Source organism: Cyprinodon tularosa, unplaced genomic scaffold (genome assembly GCF_016077235.1).
Source record: "Cyprinodon tularosa strain WSP-4 unplaced genomic scaffold, ASM1607723v1 ctg74, whole genome shotgun sequence".
NCBI classification, from domain to species: domain Eukaryota; kingdom Metazoa; phylum Chordata; class Actinopteri; order Cyprinodontiformes; family Cyprinodontidae; genus Cyprinodon; species Cyprinodon tularosa.
This window is the reverse complement of record NW_024039496.1, coordinates 1,397,635-1,419,780: the sequence shown is the minus strand read 5'-3', so window position 1 is coordinate 1,419,780 and position 22,146 is coordinate 1,397,635. Positions and strand designations below refer to the sequence as shown.

Here is a 22,146-nt window from a genome sequence, read left to right as displayed (position 1 = left end):
GCTCAGCAAGTACCGAAAGTCTGCCGTAAATCTGATCTGCTGATTTGTTTCTTTCTGAGAGACATATGGGCGCAACTTGTCGACTGATTTCTATCGTCTGAGCCCCGCTGCCCTCCCCCTTTTGTGTTGTTGTTGCCCCAGCTGATTTCACAAGAGACACGCCTCCACGGCGCTACGTCACCGCCCAGACACCAAACTCATCCCGTGAGGCGTTCACGTTCGGTAGGAAACGAAGCATCAATCTTAAACACAATCCAAAAGTAAGCCATTTAAAAGCAACTCAGGCGTATAAAGATTAAATAAGCCAAACTTCATTCTAGTTGACTCAAAAAACATTGTTTACAGCTGTACTGAAACATAATTAGATCAACTTTTTTATTTTCTTTAGTCCAACTGTTTTTAATATTCTTTTTGTTTCTGCATTTTTTATTTTATTTTTGTCCTACTTGCATTCTGTTTCATTTTCCTATATTTTAATCATGTAAAGCACTTTGCATTGTCTTTGTACTGAATTGTGCTATACAAATAAATTTGCCCGCCTTGCCTTGCATCTTATATAAAAATGAATTTGTACTTTAATTTTATTGTGATTTAAAAAGACCTTTGTAGACTCCTGATGCTTCAGTTTATCCGATTTAATTCAGTTAATTTATGCAGATTAGTGCACTAGAAAGATCTTCTCAGGCACTAAAATGACAAAATTAATCAAAATAAGGGAGAGATTCAAAATATTCTTCATACATTCTGATTTAATCCCAAGTATATGCTGATAAATCCAATTACAAATGACAATTCACAAAAAAACATATTGACAGAAGTGACACATCTTCCCAAACAAATGCTTGTAATCTTGTTTGCTAAGAATCAGCTTTGTTAACCAGGTTTGTAAAGCAAATTGACCTGTGATGACACTTTGCACTGAGTGACAACATTCATTTATAAACATGTGAGAAGGGACATGAAAATTAATGTTTTAATTTTCAATAAGGATATATACTGTACAGAGTTTTTAGAAAACAGGAAGAGGAGCTTCATTTAATGGAAAACTGTATTCATCTGTACACTCTGGCGACACTGTTTACTAAAGAGCCTGGGAAAGACACCCTCTCTCCTCAGTTGCAGGTGTTTTTTTTGCAAATACTGGTCTGTAACATCAACCTTAATATAAACATGTAAAGAGTTAATGTGGAGGAAGTGTGTTTTCTGCAGAGATGATAGAGGTGTCCCTGTTTTTAGAGCAGTACAAGTTCTGGATGGAGTAAACATCGCTGCTGAACTAATTCTTCATTGCAATCTCACAGACTGACTGATGGCAGTGTTGAAGTTGAACAGCAGCTACTGGAAGGGTTTATTTCTTGAGAAATACAGGAAGTACAGTTTTTGCTAGGTCATGTCATGTGAAAGGTTGTTTCGATAAACTAGAGGTGAATTTAAGCAGAGTTGCGGAGGATGAGGGGAGGAAGAGGGGGGGGTATTCTACAATAGTCTACCACTATCTCCACTGTCATTCATCATTTAAGCTCACCTCTTGTCTGTACGTAGACTTGTCATTGTTCTGGATTGGACCAAACTACAATATTCTAAATTGCAGGTGCAGTTCAATGACTTTCTATATGTATGTAATAGTGCTTTCATCAAAATATAATTTAAAGTTTGTGTGCCAGTAATTCCATAAAAAATGTGCAACATATATTTTATATAGATTCACCACACAGTGGTAAAATTCCAGCATTTATTTCCAATCATACTAAATGCCTTTCAGCTAAAAAAAATCATGCAACTCAGTTTCTCCAAAAAAAAAAAAAAAAAATCATAAAGACAAAAAAAAAGTTCTAATACAGCAGTACCTTCCAGATGCTAATCTTAACATTGTAATTCATAGTGTACAGGGGCTCAGTACCAGATCCTTCTGTATGAATTACATTACAGCTTGTAGGTGATCAGCCTCTGGCTATACTGAGCTGTTAGGGAACCACACCTTGCTTTAATGTTGCCATTCAGCACCGTTAAGTCTGGTTTCCCCCACTTTTCTTTTGACAATACTCCCCAGTTTTTGTTTTTTACATGCTGTGGGTTGGATAACTTTACTGGCTAATCCAACTATTGATTTTCAGTTCTGTCCAGGTGCTCTGCCCTGCTAGAAAATATAACTAGAATCTTAATAAATCCATATAGCAAATGGAAGCATTATATGATCCAAAAGTTCCAGTTGGATTGTTACTCTGACTATGCAGTTTATAAAGCTCTGTGAACCAACACCAGCAGATGACACGGCGCCACAAAACCTCACTGATTGCGGGGACATCACACCGAACTGGAAATTAGCTAGGTTTCTATGCTGCTCCACTTTTCAACCACAATCTGAGACCTTGAATTAAAAAAAAAAAGTCAAATTCCTTTGTCTTAATATAAAGAAATGCCTCAATTGTAGCCCTTGTCCTAGATACATCATTGTGTGATGACTCTGAAAGCCATTTCAAGGTTTTCCATGAAAACAGGATGCAGCAGCCAATCACATTGCAAAGAGCAGATAGCATTTTATCCACAAAACTTTCCTTTGTCTGTCCCGTTTTCTCTGAATACCATTAAACAGACTGTTTGTAATTAGCAGAACACTCACGTCCTCCCTTGCACAGGCCGTGGACGCTCTAACTGACCCAGTTTAAGCCTAAAAAGGGAGTAGGACAATCATCAAAATGAAATTTGGCTGAACTATTTTCTCGTTTCTACTTATACAACTGAGCTACATTACATTTAGAATAGACCAAATAGATGTGTAGTTTTATTGTATTGTAATAATTAGTGGTTGCATCTGTATAGTGTTCTCTTAACCCTATTCAAATATCTGAGCAAAACTGAAGACAGCCATCTACTGGCAGAAACCGGTATATCCTAGAGTAGATTAGATGTGCTTATAGCACAACAAAAACGTATCTATTTATTTACATGACCTCTTTGTTTAATTTACAGCATCCCTGCTGCGTCAAATGTCGCTGTACAACACACAATTTGTACAATTGGAGGTGAGCCTAAATCTGCTGCCAGGCATTTTTATTTTCTAATCTTCTTGTCCAGTTCTGTCTTGTGGCCCTGAGAAAATACTGCCCCCTGACCTAGCTGGCATGGTCAGAAAAGAACAGCGTGAAAGATGGGCAGGAATGCTGGTAGAAAGCAGGGGTTCAGCACCACTGGCACTGAGAGGGCTTAAAGCCGTGGAGAGGGAGCCCCTTTGTTGGAAAGCAGAACTTCTGTGAGAACCTTCGAGCCGCGCAGTCTGAGGTGATGTCTGGCCTTTTCAGCTACAGTAGAACAAAAAGGGCTGCTTCTTTTTCCCACTGGTTTTATCGCTCTTTTATGGACTTAGTGGGACATGTGCTCCCATAGATCCTACACTGGGATGAGACTGAAGTTAGGTGAATAAGCTGTGGTCTCTTTTTGGCAGAACTACTTCAACAACAAACAAGAGTGTGTTGATGTTGGGAGAGGAAGCAGTACTGCTACGAAAACTGCCCTTTAACTGAAAGAATCCAAACTTTATTTTGTTTATTCAAAGAAAATACAGAATTAAATACAGATCACTAATGTTTGAGTGAATTTTTGCTACGTTCAGATGCTGGTGAAATAAGATGTTTCAAACGTCGGGCATAAGACCTAATTAAGGTTTTCTGTGAAAACGACATAAATCTTAGAGGTTATAAGGCTTTTTTTTCTAATGAAAAAGAAAAGATTAATTTAAGGTTTGCAAAAGCAGATTCTGCAGACAGATTAGACCATTATAGCCTGAAATAGCTGAATAACAGTAAAAGATGGCTTGTTTGATGAAGGAATATAAAATAGTCATCTCTGACTTTGAAGACTGTGGGGCTTTTAAAAAAAATAAAAAAAAAAATAGTTCAGAAAATGGTGGCTGGAAGACAAAAATGAACAAAAACAAAAAAATTATATATATATATATATATATATATATATATATATATATATATATATATATATATATATATATATATATATATATATATATATATATATATATATATATATATATATATATATATTCATTCCTTTGCAGGAAATGTTCAGTTAGACTTCTGCACCTGTTGACCGATATTTTGGTTCACTGTTTATGAGCAAGTCTATGTATTGGTCTGGGACAGTTGGTTTTTTTTTGTCATTTCAACTAAAATTCAATATCAATATTTAATTTTACAAACTTTTCTTCAGTCACTTCATCTCCTTAAATGGGAGGGTATGTAAACTTTCATATATCATTGGCTTGCTCCGATTGACTGGCGACCTGACCAGGGCACCCCCTGCCTTTTGCTCATAGACTGCTGGAGGCACCACCCCCATCACCACCCTGATACATAAAGCTGTAGAAGATGGATGGATGGATGGATGGATGGATGGATGGATGGATGGATGGATGGATGGACAGAACAGCTTGCAAATATTCCTGCTTGAAATTTTTAACATGTCTCAAACAACACAATCCCAATAAGGAATATTTGACTGGGATTTTGAAAGTAGTAAAATAAACAAACTAAATGTTTAAAAAAACTATCTGAAAAAAAATTGGCATCTATTTCGATTTACCGGTCCCGAAAAATTATTTACTTAGAATGGCCTTTTGCTGTAAAATAGTTAATAATTACTCTTCATTTGTAACAAAATCTTTCTCACCGGACTTTAAAAACTTAAAACTTGTTGTCCTTCTTCTTTGAAGAATGGCCCATGTCATAATGAATTGGGAACATCTGTGAGCAGCAATTTTGCAGGTATGCAAAAGATTTTCAAGTGGCTTTAAGTCTAGACTTTGACCTTGCTGTTCTAAAATACTAATATCTAAACCATTCCACTGTGGATCTCTGCGTATTTATGGTTGTTATCCTGCTGAAAGGCAAATATTCATATCTTGCTCAAGTTCTCTGTAACCTGCTTTCAGTGTCTGCATTTTTCCATTAACCCTAAAATCCCTGCTCCAATTGAAAAAATTTTTTTCAAAGCATCATCTGGCCACTACTTTTTCTGTGTTATTTTCTTTCATGGTGTTGCAGTATTAATTTCTTGCAGTTTATAGAGGTTTTCATTCTCTCTTCTTGACATACCTCTATAAAAACTAGATTAGTGGATTGCAGAACTAATTATCCTGTAAACTACTTAACTTACCTGAGCTGTGGATCTCTGCAGCTCCCCCAGAGGGTTCAAGACCACTAAGCTTCTTGTCTGGTTAATGTTGACCGAGAATTTCAGTAAGATGAACAGCCATGCTCTGTTGATCTGCAGTTGTGCCACATCCCTTCCCTTTCAGTTCCTCGCTCAGTAAGATATAAAATTATATTGTTCTGTAACCTGGCATTTTTTTAAGCTTTTACTAAAGGAATTAGAGGCAGAATGAGAAAATGAGAATCATGAGTGACACGCTGCAGGTAACTGCAGCCACCAGCCAAGCCGGCACGCAGAAAAAACAACTGAGTTTCTAAAGGCAATTAGTTGCAGTTCAATGTTATTTAAGATTTAAGATTAGATTAAAAATTGACCTTCTTTAGATCCTTTTTCTCAACTGTATAAGGGCCATGTTTCAATCCATCAGAAAATATCTTAATAAAAATAAAATTGATTAATCTGTCGATATTTTTTTTGATTAATCGATTAATAATCAGATAGCCAAAGGTTCCTTAAAGAATATTTTTTACAAAATAAAACCAGGTGAAACTAAAACTTTCCCACTTCAGGAGTTCTGAGCTAAACATATTGCCAAATGAAAAGGTTTTCTATCTTAATTGCAAAATCTTTATATATTGTTTTACAACTTTGGTATAATTACTGCTCTAAGTGAGTTGCTCTGTCAGCTAAAGGCATGTGTTAGAGTCTCTCTACTCCACTTAATGATTAATCAGTTACTAAATTAGTTGATGATTATTTCAATAACCGATTAATCTGATTTCAGCTCTATTATAAACTATAAATGTTTAGTAAGATTATATCTACAACATAAACTTCATAGTTTTATATGGCAATTAGCATATTTTTCTATTTTTATGGGTTTGAAAGATTCACTGATATCCGTTTACTCCTGCTGGTGCTTCAGTAAAAACATTGTTTTCATTGTTGCACAGGCGAGGCTCACCTAGAAGCGCTTCGGATGATATGAGTTTATCCATCACCGAGGAACAGATATCATGTAGCAATTTAATGGCCACAGAGCATTCTAGGAGAACATATTCGCCCTCATCTGATCCCCCTCCTGTCCGCTCCCCCACTGACCCTTCTCTCACCCCCACAGCTCACCCAAACCCTTAACAGGTCCACTTGTCCTCCCCTTCTGCCCCAGCTCTGTGCTGGAACTACTCTAAAGCTGTCAAAACACCCAGCTTCTCACACTCTGTGTGTCCGCACACCATCCCAGAGCTTTAGCAAACACACAAGGACACACACACTCAACAAATACAGGCTCCATGAAGCCCATCACTGCACCAAGTAGGTCAGAGCTGCAGTGGGTCCGACACACACACACCTCATCCCTGTGAAACTGATAACAATATCAAATATGGAATTCTACTGTTAGCCCTGACATCAGCACATACAAACAAACACACACGTGCACACTTTGAGTTCATGTCTGAGCTTGTCTTCAGAGCATCATTTACCAAGACAGATTTGAAGAAATGTTTGTTTGTCGGTTTGTTTTAAAGAGGGATTAAAAAGAATGGGAAGCATGCGCTCTCCCTTGCTCCCTAATAAGGAAATTGTAAAGGTTAAATCTAAATATTGAGAATTAAATGACTGAGAAATGAATACGCTTGGTATTAAAAAATAAATACCACACTGTTAGTGGGGGAAAGCCTTTGTAAATGAATCGGTACTGTGAAATTCAAACACATCTGCTAGGATCACACCCACACTGTTCTGACATGTAGATGTGACTGATTGTTACCAGAGCCGGCACCCTGTCATGAAACCAAGTATGTTTTGGCAATGGATGATGAGCATGTAGCACAGTGTGAGCTTAAGTGAAAAATAATTCAGTGCTAGATAAGGTTGAAGAAGTATAGAAAGCCAGTGGCTGATGGTATTGTTTACTTGTAGCCTTATCAGCAGCCTGTTTTTATTTTATTTATTTTTTTACACTCGTCTGTTAAAACTCTGGTTGTTGTTGCCTCATTATAATCTAATGAAGTCACTGCATTCCTCAAGGTGAAAATAAACAGACGCTCCAGAGTATTATAAAAGGCAAAAGTCACACTGCAACCATAGGATCCCCGGTCCAAATGGATCCAATCTTTTAGCCATTTACACAATGTTTTAGGTTAGAAGGTATGCGAGAGGTCCTTAGCATTAAAATAAAAAGAAAATCAACAAAATATAGCTAATAATTTCATGTAAATTTTGCCCCTCTGGTGCATTAATGCATGAAAATATCAATATCGATTTAAAGAAAAAAACCCAGCAACATTCCGCTCTTCTTTTCCTAAATCACAATTAGTGTTTTTCTATGGAATTTGGGATGTGATCAAAATGTGTAACATTTGAAAGTGCTGAATCAGAATAAACAATCAAAGACAAGAAATGAAATAAATGTTTTCTAAGGAGGTTTTTCTGCAAAGACCAAGGTTTTATAGTTCTTTTTAAGAAGGTAAAAGCTTCATATATATTGCTTTATGACCAAGCCTTGCGTCTTACTTCCCTTCAATTTTATTCTTTCTATGTCGCCTATGTCCCTTGGTTTTTCTGATTATATTTGTTGAATAATGTTCTTTTACAAACCTCTGAGGCTTTTACAGAACAGCTAGATTTATGCTGAGACTAAACTGAACACACAGGTGGATTCACTAATCAGGTGTTTTCTCAAGGCATTTGGTTCCATTTGATTTACCGTATTATGAAGTATTTCAAAGTAAAGTGGTCAAAGCTACTTTCATTATTATTTGTAAGAAAATAAATACCTTCCACTTCATCATAATGCAAAACATTTTGGTAGTCTGTCACTTTAAATCTCAGTAAAATCACAGACTTTTGCAATATTGAGAGAAGAAAAAAGAAATATTTTAATGAATGCTTTTGGGAGGCATGTCTGATAGACAATTCTTCTATTAAGTATTATTTCTTTAAGCAGATTATAAGTCCATCCCACTAAGTTTTCACTGAAAATATCAATGTGATGTATGATCAGCAATACAGTTCTGCTGGTGATGCATGGCCATGATAGGGGAGTATGTGAGGAATGCAGAGTGACTTCAAGTATGATTCCAAAGACTATGAGGCTAGACGATAGCAGACAGAGGCCAGGATAAAATAGAAAGGGAGATAGCTATAGGTATTTGGAGTGACCAAGACGTGCTGTATATTTTGAATCATGCTAAACTTCTAACACACTGTTTAAAAAAATAACATTGTAAGAGTTCGGGAGTATCAGGGGTGCAGTTGCAACTATCATTAGACAGCCCCACCCACCCAGCATCAGTACATATTAAATCAAACAGCCTTCTTTGTGGGTACAATGTGGGACACAAATTTCAGGGTGAAGTTTAGGTTAGCTGAAGAAAATCACAAAAATGCAACATTTTTCTTTATTACTGTTGAATTGGTTTTGTGTTTTATTATTTTATTATTATTTTATTTATCTTGGATTATTGTATTAAACTTCTCCAACATTCTGAGACAAGAGAAGGGCTGAAATGCATCAAGATGGGCATCAATTTTTTATTATAGTGAAGATCTGAATGGGTGCTCTAAATTCTTTAGTGACATAAGTCTTCACTGAACAAGGCTAACTTATTCATAGTATATAAAAGATATTGCATGGAAATATTATTCAGTCCTTGAGTTCATGTAGAGAAACATAGATACTCATGATACGCAGTAAAATTTAATCTTTATAGTTTTAAAAACAAAAAACTAATAATAATTTTTTATTTATGTTCAGAAACAAAGGATAATTTTCATATTTTGTCCTGCTCTTCTATAACCAGGTTGTCAATTCAACCTGTTTACAAAACAGAAGCAAGAGAAAAAAAAGTTCTATAACTGATTGAAAAAAAGCCTTTCAGTTCTAAACAGGACATTCATTGGATTATCAAAAGTTAAAGTTGATTAGCCTATAAGGTGATTACTGGCAAGATTCTGGCTCCATGTGGGGAAAAACAGCTACATCAATCGCACCTGTGTTTGTTTGTTTCCCATTTCATCTATCACCAAATATCGTATGTCAGATTTAAAACAGGGGTACAGGATGGTCAAAAGGAGGGATCTTAATTCCCTGGATAAGATACTTTTCCAAATGGGCGTTAAGAACTGCAATGTCGTCCTGTTGTGAGGCTCGGTAATTACTGTACAAATCAGAACCGTCAGTAAAGAGGGGTTCTTGCTCAAACATCACCCACATTGTCAGTCTTGGTTAGATGTTCTTTGTTCTCAAAACCTCATTCTCCATTGTTAATATTAAGGGATAAATACATCTCTGTGGTCTTGATGGAGCCTCCTTCATCTCACTTTTGAGATGAGGGTGCATGTGTAATAATCTTAATATCTGACCACAGTATCATTATGCTCCATTAATGCACAAATTTTGTTGTGATGGATTTGTATATGTTATATTACATTATTTATAGACTTCATAGACTCCATACTAACTATGCAATGTGATGTGCCTATTTTTTTTTTTACCATTAATTACAGTAATCTACTGAGGCTATAAAACAGCAAGTGATTAATTAATCTTTTCTTTTTTAAGTAAGTTTTTTTTTTATGAGAAAATCATTGTTGGTTGATGCTGTAGCACACATATTGTTTACATTCCAACCGGTTCACCTAGGGAGTACCAATATGGCGGCTGGTGACTTCACAGCAACATGTACTAACAACGACCTATCAGGAATCCAGTGAATAAATAGAGATCAGTGGTTCAACCCCAATATGGAAGGTGCTTTGCAAGCTTTTAGAACTCAACAACACTGAGCTGAAGAATAAACTGTGTTTTTGCCTTTGCAATAATGAAAACACAAAATGGAAATATCTGGCTTTAATCAGACATGTTAATCAGATGTGTAAGTAGGGCAAAAGAAACAGGTACCTTAATTCCCCTTTTTAAACCAGCACTCTAAGATAATAGGCTCTCCGTCAAACACCCAGGCACAATCTCTGCTAGATGGAGACACAAAGGTCAGTAGAGGTGCATCATAAGCTGTGGCTGGCAAGTGGCAGGGCTAATCTTATTAAGACTCTCTTCAGCTGTTTCTCTAAACTCTTAAAGTGATCGTGCTGAAAAGATGCAGCTATTTTAGCTTGGTTGCTTTTTTGCAACCTGAAGACAATCTGTAATGTATGATAAAAGAGTCAACAGGCTTGCTATAAGACCAGGATTTGTATTTAAATCATTTAACTAAAAAGGCAATCTAAGGGACTGCTGGATCCATTGAAGACTAAACTAAGAGAAGGGGAAAAATGGGTATAAAAGAGATAATCAATGTCACACATACCAACGTTGCAATCATTGCCTATTTTGCACATTGTGGAATTGTTTCAATTGCCTGTGTTGCAAATTAAGTGCATATGTGATGATAAAAAAAACACTAAGTAACAGATAAAAAAGAAGTTATCTGGGTCAAATATGAATGTGGTGTTTTATTGCTTTGTGTTTTTTCTGCTTTAAGTGATCCACTCACCCTAAACTCACTGTTTTAGTCCCTTTCCCTCAGGCAAAAGACGCCAGTCCATCAGGACCAGTTCCACATGCTACCTTAACAGTTTCTGCCCTGCTGCAGTTCTAATGCTGAACCGTGATCAAACTCCCCCCCTCCCCGCTGACACCTCCACTCCATCATCCCATTACTGTACAAGTGTAAACAGTCTACTTAAATAGATTATCTCTTTTCGCTTTTGAGTTTGTCTTGTGTTTTTTTTTTTTTTTTTTTGCAGTATTTATCACAGTATTTTCCTAGTCCTGTAAAATGTTTCTTACAGTGCCTGGCAATAAAATGTTTCTGATGCCGATAACAGTGCAGGCAGGCAGCTTTACCATCCTACAGAGCGAGACATATAAACTGATTTTATACCAGTCATGTATCCACATTTTATCCCCCACACAGTACCGTTTTCTAAAACATAGTCAACAGAAAAACCAGATGGACTGATCAAGGTTTTCGGGTCCAGCTCCAATTTTCTGATCAGCCAATACCAATTTAGCCAAGATATATTAAGATTTATCTTGAAGAACTATAATCAATGAAATATTTTTTTAAGACTTCCCTTTATGAGTCATGATTATTTATAATAGGAGCAGTAGTTGACTCCCTATTTAAAAGTAGGGGCCTGAGTAACAGCAGTCATGGCTCCTACATCTTATGTTTTTCCTCTCGTTTATATCCTTAAACACCTTTATTTGACAATAATATTTAATTAAATTAAAGCTCCATGCTGTACATTTTTTGCAGTTACACATTCTATTAGCTAAAAGGGTTTAGTCTGTTTCTAACTAAGGAATTAACAGTCACTTCTGGTAATCCTGAAAATTGACTAAATTTGTCAGTATTAGTGCATGTCAATAATAAACACATACTGTTATCGAAATATGACTAAGCTACTTCATCTGAGAAAAATCATTCATCTTAATCTTTTTATTATTTCCTTAGAGTTAAGTTGGGCTCTGTTTAAAATATTATAATGCACAATTTCTTAATGGAAAAAAATAAAATAAAATCAGAACAACAATTTCTACCATAGCGTTTACTATTGAAAGTCTATAATGAAAAAAAAAAAAAACAGGTGTAAATGAATTCGGTGACATGGATTTCATTAAACAATCAATTAACCAGAGATTGTTTTCCCTTTATTGTATATGATTGGTGAATTACAAAATGAAAGAAAATGCCAAGGCCAAGAAATCAAAGCATATCACCAAACATCATAGATGTGTTATTGGTTTAACAGAGAGCAGAAAGGCAAAAAAAAGATTTTTTTTTTTTTTATTTCTGTAGTAAACCACAGTTTTTTCCTTGATTAACCTTTTTTGTATATGCTCCAAATACTGAATTGGCTAAAATCATGATCACTAGAAATGACATTGGAGTCACTCAGTTATTTATTTTCCATAAATTTAGATGTGATTTATTTGATTTACGTTACAAGCTAAGATGTCTATTTTACACATAGTATAATCTTTACCTTGTAATTTTTTATATATAATTTCTATTTGCTTTATTTTTCCTAAAATTCTTTTGTTAATCAAAAAAAGTTATGATTAATATTACATTAATATTTACATTACAATAATGCAGTCAAAGTGTTTTTCATTGGAAAAAATTTTTTTTTCATTTATTTAGGAATAATGCACCCTTTTCTAAATTCTTTGATAAACCAGCAGTTATCTGTGTTTCTGCATGGAAAGTTCCCGGTTGGCTCCAACTTCATGCAGTGCAGCTTAGACTACACATCTAAAAGCTCTATCGACCAGTGCATTAACCGCAGATCAATGATAAACAACAATGTCAAACAATACTTTCTCTCCTCTGGAGGATACTGAGAGCTCGCTGCAACTTCAGAGTTTCTTGGTGCCCTCTCTGGACTGGTAGAAAAAAAATTGTAGAAAATATGGAAAAACAAGAGAAACAGAAATATTCCTAGTTTATATATATAGATATAGATAGATAGATAGATAGATAGATAGATAGATAGATAGATAGATAGATAGATAGATAGATAGATAGATAGATAGATAGATAGATAGATAGATAGATAGATAGATAGATAGATAGATAGATAGATAGATAGATAGATAGATAGATAGATAGATAGATAGATAGATAGATAGATAGATAGATAGATAGATAGATAGATAGATAGATAGATAGATAGATAGATAGATAGATAGATAGATAGATAGATAGATAGATAGATAGATAGATAGATAGATAGATAGATAGATAATACATAATTGAAAAGTACTGATCAGAGTAGAAATTACCTTGAGAAAAAAGAGGTTCTATGAACAAGTTGTGAAGAGTGCAACATATCTGGCCTTAACACAGGTCAGTCAGTACTCTCTAAACAGCCTGATCAAACAGAGAGCGAAGCCAAGACAAACACCTCTGGACTTCAGTCTGGGACAGAAAAGCTGAGCTCTAGCTCGGCCGAGATGGTTCCATACACGGTCACTGCTCCAATGGAGCAAAGCTTTTCAGAGGTCCTCTATCCACTGTCTACACCTTTAAATGAAATAAAACTGCTTTTGTATCCAAATCAAGGGTTGATGTGATTATAAGTACATTATTTCAGTTATTGGACAGTTTGGATTCTTTTTTTTTTTCTAGATTCTATGATTTTTCTTATTTTTTATTAAATGTGTAGGGTTATACATTATGACAGTAAAAGAGGAGGGCTACCATTAAAATGTATTTATCAGCATGCACTACTTCCAATTTTGCATTCAAGCTGCATATGGCTTAATCACAAAAAAGATAATTTAATAGTCTGTTTATTTCAGTAATTCAAAGTAAAACATATAAAGTCATTAATCCAAGCAGATCTGCCCAAAGTTAGAGTCAGGACCCCACAAAGGCCCTCAAGATGATTTTCAGAATCATTGTGATGTGAAACCTGAGGCATTTGTAAAGCTGAAAGGGCTAATATTAAATAAATGAATATATCATGGACTTAATAAATCTGAATTTTCCTTGAAACACATAAATGTAACATTAAAGGCCCCTTGAACCACATAAATTACTATTTATTTCTTCAATACATAAGTAAATATTATGAAATCTATACTAAACTAAATGTGCCAGTAAATTAAAAAAATATATACTGTAAATTATAAATTAAAAATATCAATAAATGTTATTTGTTTTAATGCAGAATATATTACTCCAAAAAACAAATATATATTCACGGTGTGCAAAGTTGCCAAACAGGGGATGCCAGTCTCTGACACTGTTATTTTGGCATCTTCTGGAAACCTCGACGTAGCAAGCTATTTCAAATGTTTTTCCCTGCTATGCAGCTCTGCATCCCTATCCCATAAATCTAATATTCATCTCTTTTGTCAGCTGTTGCTCACACATCCAGAAATAGAGAGAAGAGGAAGTGCCATAAGAGTGTAAACAGCAAAAATATCTGCAACATTGAGACAAAAATTATTTTAAAAAGAGACAAGGTATAACAGGAAGGTCCCTTTTTTGTTTTCTAACTTTAAATAGCCAGCAAGTTGTTTGTCCATCCGCTAAATTGAGTTCCTCATATTGTATTCCACTGGAACAAACAAAAATCAAACGTATTGTGAGATGAAAGGCATTTATCTGAAACGCAATGCACTTTAACTCTATTCAAAGGGGCTATGAGTGGATTTTGTAATCCTATGTGGCCATGTTATGTGGTCATAATAATAAAGAAGCAAGTAATCCTTCAGATGGCTTGAAATAATATCAAAATCCCAATACAATGAAATGTAATACCTTCAGTTTCAATCAGCTGAAAGGGAATTATCATGAGTCTCTAATTTGAGATCTTCTATCGACATGGATAGAAAATATCTACACAGCTGATATACTGCGCGTTATCCTAAAAATAGTCTGATGGAAAAATCTATACCAGTGTCCAGTTATGTCTGCACTGCTGCATGGTATCTTACACAGCCTGACAAAATTACATCATACTGTGGCTGCATGTTTGTGTGTTTTTTTGCCAAGTAGCATAAAAAAAACAAACAAGAGAAGGAAGAGCTGACAAAGGGTTATATTTGCCCAAACTTTTCATGTGATACAAACTTTCCCTGGAAATGTATGTATTGAAAAAGACAAAGTGAAAGTATGCAGCCTTTTTTTATTTGGGGGGGTTTAAATATCCAATAAATCAGATTGTAAAGTTTAAAAGTGTAATACAAGTAGTATTATAAGTATATATAGTATATAAGTATATATAGTATATAAGTGTAACACTATTGTGTAACTGTTTTATCTTTAGTCTTCTGAATCTGCTACCTTTGCAACCTTAACTCAGATTAGAGAAAGACGATGGATGGATGGATGGATGGATGGATGGATGGATGGATGGATGGATGGATGGATGGATGGATGGATGGATGGATGGATGGATGGATGGATGGATGGATGGATGGATGGATGGATGGACTTTGAAGCCATTAAGCCTCAGAGTGAAAGGTGCTATAGTAACACATAAAAGAATAAAGCATACCTTTGTTAGATTAATATCAGTGCATAAGCTGATAATTTATGAAAAACTTAAAAGGTTTGTACAGAATCACAAGGACAGCATCATAAAGACCAAGGAAGACAACAAACGAGTCAGCTATAAAGTTGTGGAAAAGTTTAAAGATAGGGTAAGTTATGCCCCCAAAAACCTAAACATCCAACAGAGCAATGAAAGATCACGTAAGAAGAATGGTATAACTGCAAACTTAACAAAGGTGTGTTTACCGTCTAAACTGCTGGACAAGGGGAGATGCCATCAAACAAGCACCTTGAAGTAGCTGCAGACATCAACAGCTCGGATATGAGAATTTAATTACAGAAGACTCATTAGCTGTGCACTGTACAAATTAGCAGTTTTACACAACCCAGTTAGTTGCTATTAAACATCGCCCAATGAGTGGCTTTGCCATTATGAAACGCTGATGCTGCAGGGTGTTTGTTTTCAACAAGATTAGGGAAGTTGATCTGAGATGAGAAGAACATTGATTCAGTTAAACAAATGGTAATGCGGTACAGAAAGAAAGATTCAGAGAGTAAAACACATCTCATCTGGGTCAGACCTTTATTTTCCTACAGGACAACAACAAAAATATAAAGGCTGAGCTTTAATAGAAGAGTTTTAATAGATAAGATATTTATGGTTTGGAATATCTCCGAGTTGAGGACAGAATACGAATTTTGAGTTTGTGGAAAGTCCTAAAAATGTCATTTCTGAGACTCACAAGATTTTGTGAACATTAGCATCACTCTTTAGATATTTTTTGTAAATTTCAAATTTTGTTTGCTGATAAATTACTATTTCATACACCTTTTTTATATCCAATAACATCAGATCCCAATGAAATACATTGATGCAGGCTTATCGGTTTAAAATGACAAAATGTATGCAAACCACTGCAAAGATACCATGCATTTTTGTTGACCTTTTAAGATGAGGGTCCAATTAAGAGCTTCATATCTCAAAATGTATGCTATTAAAAATGTGAATGTTTCCACATATGTGCTTTATGTCAATTTCAAAGACTCATTTGGGGGAAAATCACAGAGGCTTGATCCCAGCAGTTACTGATAATCCCTGACAGAGCGCTCTTCCTCATAGTTGCTACTATTGGTTTCCATAAGTGACTCATTCATTTAGGAATGTGTGAGAATAAGACAGGGAAGCTGAGAGGTAGATGATGAGGTGGCAACCTGGTCGGATTAACACCCTGAAACTGCATTAAAAAAACAAGGCAAACCCAAAATAACATGTGCAAATAGGGAAACACCTTAACTAGCAGATATTTATAGAAGCACAATCACAATTAAAGATTAAAGACTTGTGGTTCGTGAATGGGATGGTTATAGAACGAGTCTAACCCTGATTTACTGGAATGACACCCTTGGGTGTTTCCTTCTCTAGAAATTAGTTTTAAGCCTCCGATCTACTGAAGCACAGATTAGCAGTGACCACAAATAAAGAAAGCACGTATGTCTCACTGTGTTATTGCCATTACAATATCAACAGGTTTGTTGGTTTTAGAGTTAAAATATTTTACTGTTTGTGTCATTGTGTCTGTTTTTAGGTGTGGGACTCTTAAATGCAGATATAGCATGATTTAAGAGATTACCTTGATACTGTCAGAAAGAGTCATAATAATGCTAAAATAGAAGAAAGCCAAATCTGTGTTTGACATTTTGTAACAAATACTGCTCTTTTCTAACTCGTCTCCTCTCTACTTGATGCCATCAATGCTGCTATATCTGCTAATTGCGGCTCTCTTGACTCTTGGTTTAATGAGTTCTGCAGCTTCATTTTAAAAGAAAGTCAGATGGATAGGCAGGCAGGCAAGATGGGAAAACAAACAGGAAGATAAGCCGACAGACAGCCAAGGCTCACAGGCACTAAAAATGAGACGCTAGAGATTACAACTGTGTGAACAACACAGAAGCCAGACATATGTGAGCGTTAGAATCCATGCAGACATGCAAAGAGACATGGTGTATGGGTCATCTTCAAGGGTCCTGCAGGGGATGTGGGGACACAATCGCACCTGTTTGTCTGTAATCAAGCCCATTGCTATAAGCAACAATGTACAGTTTCAACTAAAAAAACAACTTAGTTAATTTCATATCAACTCAAATTCAGTCTGAGAAAGCTCAACACACACATTTGAATTCCTAGTTGTCATTCCCTCAGTCATATGATGCTGGGACCAATTGAGGCAATGGGATCAGCTTTCTGCCATAATGAGTGGAGCAGATGCCAAAAAATAGACGGCCTCGGATCAAATTGCGTATAGAGTTTGCACGGATATAGACAGAGGAGGATATGTTTGTTGTTGTGCTACACCTGCACAAACATACATTGACACTAACACAAACAAAAATAAAGGGAAGCAAATTAGTGCTGCTTGGTGTTTGTACCATAATGCACAACTCTTTCTTGTGTGGAGATTGAGAGACATGTTGTACAAAGTATCTTTAAAAAGAGGTTGGTAAACATTTGTATGCAGACCACTTCACTATTATATCCTTACATAAAGCCCTCTGATCATTTGATTTAGGCTATCCATCCACGCTTATCCCAAGTGGGGTCACGAGGGGTGCTGGTGCCTATCTCCAGTCATTGGGCAAGAGGCGGGGTCCACCCTGGACAGGTCGCCAGTCCATCGTAGGGCAACAAAGTGACAAACAAGCATTCACACCTAAGGGGTTTAGAGAAGCCAATTAATCATGTTTTTGGACTGTAGGAGGAAGCTGGGGTACCCAGAGAGAACCCACGCATGCTCAGGGAGAACATGCAAACTCTATGCAGAAATTCCTGGCCAGGAATCGAACCCAGAACCTTCCTGCTGTAAGGCAGCAGTGCTACCCACTGTTCCACTAAGCAGCCCGATTTAGGCTAATTCCTTATATCCTTTAGAAATTGTGACATCTGGTGGTGGTAGTGTCATGCTGTGGGGATGTTTTTTTTTTTGTTTTTTTATCAGCAGGAAACTGGAAGCAATCACACTTAAGGGGAAGATGGTTGGCATTAAATACAACTAACTCTAAAGACAGGGGTACAGATCTCCTCCACCTTAAATATACTGGAAGAGCTAGAGTGAGATGGGTTAGAATAGAGCATAACAATGAATTACAACATTCCAGTTCAATACCAGATAGATGTATAATTTAAAAGCTATTGAAATTCTTAAGATTTGTAGAAGTGCAAAATGCATGCTACATCTTTAGGTTTTTAACTAGTAAAACATTTTACATCATTACATTACACATCATTTTTCTATCACTACACAAGTCCTTTTCTCATTTCTCATAAACGTGTAAAAAAAAATAAAGTGCAATAAAATGTTACAAACCTTAAAAGAGAACCTTTGCAAAAAAAATTTACATATACCAGCAAATTCTTAGATTTCAAAATATTCTAAACAAAAATATATAGAAAATAATTCCAGCAAGGCCTAACTTCATGACCACTTTAAAGGAATAGTACACCCAAAACATGATTAGCCTTCATTTTCTACTCACCCCCATGCTGAACAAAACTCTGGAGTACTTTTTTGATATCTCAAATGCATCTGGAGATCTGGGAGGCTTCTTGCTGTCTGCTGACATTCAAATAATGGAGGTCTATGGCGCCCGAGACAGAAAGGTCCATAAAAGTCCACAAAAACGTGTCAATATTCCTCCATACTGCTCGTCCAATGTAATCCAAGTGTCCTGAGTGGGTAGCGTCCATAATTTACTCGAAACGAAGTTATTTAGAACGTTTTAGAGCCTAAACAGTAGTGTATAGGATTTCCTAATAGCGCCCCCATGCGCGCTCACGATTCTACGGAAGCCGGCAGACCAAACCAGCGCATTCAGCTCGGCAAAGAACTCATGCTCTTCCTCAACACTGAAGTCCTCAGACATTTTTCTTTCGTTGTTTCTTTCTTTGCACAGGTAAACAGCACATTTCTTCTTCTACGCTTGCATTATCGGCAGACCAGACGCTGAATGCGCACTTTCTTCCGGTTTGGTCTGCCGGCTTCCGTAGAATCGTGAGCGCGCATGGGGGCGCTATTAGGAAATCCTATACACTACTGTTTAGGCTCTAAAACGTTCTAAATGACTTTGTTTCGAGTAAATTCTGGATGCTACCCACTCAGGACACTTGGATTACATTGGACGAGCAGTATGGAGGAATATTGACACGTTTTTGTGGACTTTTGTGGACCTTTCTGTCTCGGGCACTATAGACCTCCATTATTTGAATGTCAGCAGACAGCAAGAAGCCTCCCAGATCTCCAGATGCATTTGAGATATCAAAAAAGTACTCCAGAGTTTTGTTCAGCATGGGGGTGAGTAGAAAATGAAGGCTAATCATGTTTTGGGTGTACTATTCATTTAATAACTAAGAACATTTTATATAGATAAGAAGGAGTTTCCAGGCTAAAACCCTAGAGCCAAAGATAGATCAAGGCCTGTTTTTAACATTAGTTTCCTCGCCATGTTTAGAACTCATCTTCAGTAGTAATTCTACCTGACCTCTCATGACGTGTCATTTTAAAATTAGGCAATGCCGAAACTATGGCCAAATAGAAATTATTCAGTGTTAAAGTGCAGAAAATTAATGATACTAAATCTGACGGAAATGGAGGACGTGTCTTTATAAGAACTGATCATCATTAATCATTCTAGAATCATAATAAGAGAAAAAAAGATATCCAGATATAACTTTGATTACTCAACATGCAACATAATAGGTGCTGTCAATAGGGATGTTGTGTAATACTCCTCTCTCTCATTGCAGTCTTCCTGAACCCCTGAAACAACCCCTCTCAGGTTCTGGCCTTGTTCCAGCTCAAAGCAGTTTCATTGGCCATGCCTGGACAGGGACAACCACTCCCAACTGAACTGGATTTTTTTTATCCTCTCATACCCACTTGGCCCAGTTCTAGCCTTCCCTGTCCATGCTCATAAGGCAACGCCTCCTTATCTGTGTCTCTAACCACAGAGGCTGCTAAAAATCATCACGCACAAGCTGTCAAGGCCTTGACTTCATCCATTCATAAATTCATGTTTTAAATCCAGGGATTTATTTGGGCAGGCTGAGTGAGCTCCGCTTTGAATTTGCAACAATCCCCTGTATATTTGGATTGCTTGTGTGTTGAGGCATATTTGGTACTATGTATAACCTTCAGAGCTACAAAAAAATAAATCCAGAAAGTAAGCCATATTAGACCAAATTCACAATTTGTGCCCATTTTATATTCAATGCCAAAGTATTTCTCATCCCTCAGGAAATGTGAATGTTTTATTTAATGTTGCACTTTTGAAGTTTCAAGAGGTTTTGATTCTGATAAATAATATGAAAGACAAAATTGTTTCAGCTCCTGGAAAGAAAGTCATACCAGACTCTCCAAGAATGACTCAAATTTAGTCTCAGACAAAATTAAATCTGACATCACCTGAGCCCCGCCCACCAACGAAAGATGGCATTTGTAATCATTGGTGACTGTCTTTCAACCACTTTACTGGATCAAAATTGGATCAGATCCAATAAAATTACATATTTTTCCAGGTTGTGGGCTTGGTACTATGGCATTTTACTCTGTTAGGTCCTAAATTGTTTATATATAATCTACCCTGTACCAAATTTGACACATATATACCAACGTCTATTTTATATTTGGTTGGTAAAAAGTGCAATTTTTTCTAGAGTATATTATGTTTTTACCATCACAGACTAGATCAGTTATTCCATACAAACAAAAAGTTCTCTATAATTTATCATGTTTACAATCATATCAGGTCTGCAAAGCTCTCCCCTGCTGTCTGTTTTCAAGTACCACAACAACTTCGACACCAACATTCCAGCAGCCAAAACCCCTTGGTGTCCCCCTTCCTCTAGATCTGCCCTCGGCTGCACTCCCTTCTTTCTTTCCTCCACAGCTTGGTTTCTGTTTTATTTGTTTCTCTTTTTCAGTCTTAGGACGCTACCCCCTGCTCTTTCTTCATTCTGACTTGCACAACTTTTTACTCTTTAAATTCAAAGTTTTGCTCACTGAGATTGCATTTAAGACCCTAGTAGGAAACAAACTCTCTCTATAATTACTTTTTTCCTCTTATTATTGTTTTCCCTCTCTATTCCGTCTTTTCTTTCACAGCATACCAAGAGGAAAAGCATCATGTGGTCTGGGTGAGAAAGGAGGCCTCTAGTGCACGATCACTATGAGTCTCTGTTAGTTATCTCTCGTCTAGTGAATTTTAGCCTATGCAGAAATGTATATGGATTTTATACTGCAACTTTAATAATTACAAATCAGCCTCTCTGCACACCTGTATTTATAATTATCAGCCATGCAGACATGCAAAAGCAATTCAAGGAGTGCTCTAAAGAAAACTCTAAATGTATGTGGGACATTGATCGGCTCACACAAAGACTCTTCTTCTTATTTGACTCCCAGCTGTGTGAATCTGGCTCACTAGATGCCTATGCAACAGCCAGAAATGTTTGGTGTGTAACCCAACTGGAAAGCCCCACTCTTACCTACCCAGCTCCACTCACATACACACAGACAGGCTTTTCAGAAACAACGCACTCCTCTGAGTAGAGGGGCAGACAGAGGGACGGCCTCACCCAAAAGACAGAATGGTTTAAATTCCACAGCTGATAGAAAAACATTGAGGAGTGGGCTGGAGCGGAGGAACTGATGTCAGCTTTCCAACCATCCCCACACCCACTACATTTTCTGGGCTTAGCAGGGAAGGAATGATGAAGACAAAGGAAGGCAAGAGGGAAAAAAATCCAGAAAAATATTATGCAGGTAGCATGGATATATGTGTTTTTGCTGTTGTCACAGATACAGAGTTTCCTTCCATGCTTGGCCAAAAATCTGCAGTAATCCAAACTGTAGTCTGTGAACACTGACAAACTCTACTGCTAGCTGCTGCTTCAGGCTGGGGCTCAATTCACTAA

At 36.5% G+C, this 22,146-nt stretch overlaps 1 protein-coding gene across 2 annotated transcripts in view; it reads right to left on the bottom strand.

Annotated features, from left to right (window-relative positions):
* Nucleotides 1–22,146, bottom strand: part of rhobtb4 (Rho related BTB domain containing 4) — a 51,327-nt gene that overhangs the window by 25,125 nt on the left and 4,056 nt on the right. The window lies entirely within an intron of this gene.